Source organism: Octodon degus, unplaced genomic scaffold, assembly GCF_000260255.1.
Source record: "Octodon degus isolate 3935 unplaced genomic scaffold, OctDeg1.0 scaffold00419, whole genome shotgun sequence".
NCBI classification, from domain to species: domain Eukaryota; kingdom Metazoa; phylum Chordata; class Mammalia; order Rodentia; family Octodontidae; genus Octodon; species Octodon degus.
In genome coordinates this window covers 442,756-446,700 of record NW_004524995.1, presented here as the reverse complement: position 1 = coordinate 446,700, position 3,945 = coordinate 442,756, and the positions used below count along the sequence as shown (strand labels likewise).

Below are 3,945 nucleotides of genomic sequence, written 5' to 3'. Positions count from 1 at the left end.
CTTTGAGAAATAAAATAGTAATGAACAAAATCAAAACCATGTACAACTTCATTTAATTTAAATTTTTTTCAGCTAAAACACTAATGCTGAGCAAAATTTAAGAAATGCATTTCTAAATAAGCAATGCAGTCTCTTTCTGCTCTCATTGTTTTTGTCTCCTTAAAGGAAACCTAACAAATATCTTTTGTTTCTACCAAATATTTGAATAAATTGAGAAATAAGACAACTGGGTACACTGACAGAATCCTATAATTAACCAGCCACTGCTTCCAGATTACTACAGGACTAGACAAGGGCAGGTCCCCCTGAAATATGGGGGAAGATGACTCCAGAAAAAACCAAACCACTGCTGGGAGAAAGTGGGCTTCTTAAAAAGAGGGCTGAGGATGGGCCAGATAGCTCAATGTATTAAAACTACTGCTTAGGCAGATGCAGGGGCTGGGGTTCGGTCCCCAATATGCCATGTTGGCCCCACCCCCAGAGTGCCCTGAGATGGCAGTTGACACTGGGCATTGTGGCAGGTGCCTGTAATCCCAGCGCTTGGGAGGCTGAAAACAGGAGAATCACTATGAGTCCAATCTGTGTAGTGAGAAGCTGTAGAACCTACAGACCCTGTACTAAGCATATAATAAGTAAATAAATAAATAGATCTTTAGAAAGAGGGCTGAATTTGTGGCAAACAAGTTGAGTTATGCTTGCCAGATATACCATTCAGATAAATCGTTCTAACTCAACTCCAGAGAGGGTGGAGCATATATAAGGAGAAAGAACATGGGTTTGATACAAAAATGTGGTTACTTATACAAAAAAAATTGGAGCTATGTAAGTAAATTTTGTTTGCAATTATTCTCCAGTTTTTTTAAACATTGTCTAAATTTATTTTTTTATTTTTTTAATCTTTTATTCTCCATTTCTTACTTCTTGTATTCCTTGGGTCTAGTTATTCATTCTTGAGTATTCTCAGGCCACTCTGCAAAGGAAGTCCATGTTACATGATCAGGGGAAACCACTGCATCTTTCCACTGACTAAAGTTAAGTATTGGAAAATGTTTTAAACACCACTAGTATAAAAGCCCAGGGAATCTGAGATCAGTCTTCACACACTGCTAAAAGCACAGTTTGTGGTTCACATAGGCAAGCTCAAAACTACACACAACAAAATTCCAACATTTTGGCCCTAGACTTCCAAGGTCAATTGAGACTCAGGACATATGAGAACTTGTACTGTAACGTCATGTTAACTCGGTAGTGTCCCAAATTTTCTGATCAAGGAGATTATGGAGCCAAAGAGGACAGTGATCGATGATGTAGAGTGTGCCTAAGGAGAGTCACATGGAGAGTAAACATTCTCTCAGGCTTTCACAGAGAGCACATTGGCCAAGCAATGGCTGTGACTCATCCACATGGCTGACAAAGGATCTACAATCTGAGGTACAGGATCTCAGGATAAATCCTGAGGGGATTTCACTGACCTTATCAAAAGCTACAACTCTTGTTGCATAGGTCTTGCTTTACCTTGGATTTAACCATCCAGCAGAAAAGTATAAAAACGAAGTACAAGAAGTAAAGCTATGGTGTTATGTTGAGCTGTAGGGGACTCAGGTCATCAATTTCTGACACTGTCAGTCAAGCAGAAGACCCAATACTATTATGGATTACTGGACTCTCTTAGAATATTTTGCTGAGTTAACACACCTATAATATTCAAATGATGGAACTAAACAAAAAAAGGGATATATAAATAAATGTCCATTTTGTATCCGTGTATTCAAAATGATTAAGATAGATATATAGTTACATTATCTTAATGAAGAGAGGGATTTGTTCTAATAGTGTTTGTAAATAGGATATCATGTCTGCATCTTGTACAGCAAATAGCTACTAGGAAGACAGTATGCAATGTGTTAATTATTGAAACTGTCCTACCAATTTGATTTGAAACTGTCTCATTGCTATTTGTCTGTCAATGAAATTATGGAAAAAAGAAATAAAAAATAAAATAAAAAAGGAAGAATATATGGGAGTTAGGGGGAAAACTTGTCTCGGCTTCCCCGCCAAGGGCGCGCGCGCTGAACTTTCAAACGCTGGACCTAGGGGGCTTGCGCTGCCATGAGTCTCTGGGTGGATAAATACCGGCCCTGCACCTTGGGACGGCTGGACTATCACAAGGAGCAGGCAGCGCAGCTCCGCAACCTGGTGCAGTGTGGTGACTTCCCTCACCTGTTAGTATATGGGCCATCAGGTGCTGGAAAGAAGACAAGAATTATGTGTATTCTACGTGAACTTTATGGTGTTGGTGTTGAAAAACTGAGGATTGAACATCAGACCATCACAACTCCATCCAAAAAAAATTGAAATCAGCACTATTGCAAGTAATTACCATCTTGAAGTCAATCCCAGTGACGCTGGAAACAGTGACCGAGTAGTAATTCAGGAGATGTTGAAGACAGTGGCGCAGTCACAGCAGCTTGAAACAAACTCACAAAGAGATTTTAAAGTGGTGTTATTGACAGAAGTGGACAAACTCACGAAAGATGCTCAGCATGCTTTGCGCAGAACTATGGAAAAATATATGTGCACGTGCAGATTGATCCTATGCTGCAATTCTACATCTAAAGTGATATGCCCTATTCGGAGTAGGTGCCTGGCAATTCGTGTGCCTGCTCCCAGCACTGAAGATATTTGTCATGTGTTATGTGCTGTTTACAAAAAGGAAGGTCTGAGTCTTCCGCCACAGCTGGCTCAGAGAATTGCAGAGAAGTCCTGCAGGAATCTTAGAAAAGCTCTCCTTATGTGTGAAGCCCCCTGAGTGCAGCAGTGTCCTTTCACTGCAGACCAAGAAATTCCCGAGACAGACTGGGAGGTCTACCTGAGGGAGACAGCACATGCCATTGTCAGTCAGCAGACGCCTCAGAGACTCCTTGAAGTTCGTGGAAGGCTGTATGAGCTACTAACTCATTCCTCCTGAGATAATAATGAAGGGCCTGCTCTCAGAACTTCTACATAATTGTGATGGACAGCTGAAAGGGGAAGTAACCCAGATGGCAGCTTATTATGAACATCGTCTACAGCTGGGGACCAAGGCCATTTATCACTTGGAAGCATTTGTGGCCAAATTTATGGCACTTTATAAGAAATTCATGGAGGATGGATTGGAAGGCATGATGTTCTGATTTCAATCAGTGATTCTTCTAAATGTTTTTCAGAATCAGTCTCCATACAATTTATATCAGGAGAGCCATGGGTAAAATAAACGAACTACTTAGTTGTGTCTTACTTGTGTTTTTTAATGTTTCTTCTGTGAACTACAAATTATTATTCTTTGTGTTAGATAATTGTTTGTATAGTATTTAAATATATTGAAAGGGCACAATTACAAACTATAGAGTCCAGGAAAATGACTGATTTACTTTAAACATTTGTTTTTCAAGTATACATTGTATGATCTTTCTGTTCTGTCTAATCTCTCACCTGTTGAAGGAAATTTACACTTAAAGATTACTTTCTGTCCCTCCAGAATTAATTTTTTGCAGAGAATTTAAGAATTCTAAGACAGCATGAGTATATTTCAATGATTCACTTGCGTATCAGTCAGTAAGAAATGCTTGGACTCCTGAAGAATGCTCATGTTTGATCATTCTTCTCTTGGTGTCTCATCATTTTCATTTTGTAGTTTAGCAATTGATCAGATAAATGTATGTATAAGCATATCTTTGCTCTCATACTGTTTTTAAATGTCAAGGATTTACCAGTTTAATTTCTGATGCCTTAAGCCACATCTGTAACTTTAGGCTGGTGCAGGTATATATAGGTTTTCCTTTTTGAATGAAGTCTTGGTGTCATCTAAAAAAGTTACAAGTTTGCCTTGTTCCTTGTACAGAGTGAGATCTGTTACTGTGATCACAAGCAACCTTGAATGTGTAAAGCTATAATTTTTATTGACCA

At 39.0% G+C, this 3,945-nt stretch overlaps 1 pseudogene; it reads left to right on the top strand.

The window, feature by feature from the left end:
• Nucleotides 1-2,058: 2,058 nt before the first annotated feature.
• On the top strand, nucleotides 2,059-3,273 carry LOC101585336 (annotated as a pseudogene).
• Nucleotides 3,274-3,945: the final 672 nt, after the last annotated feature.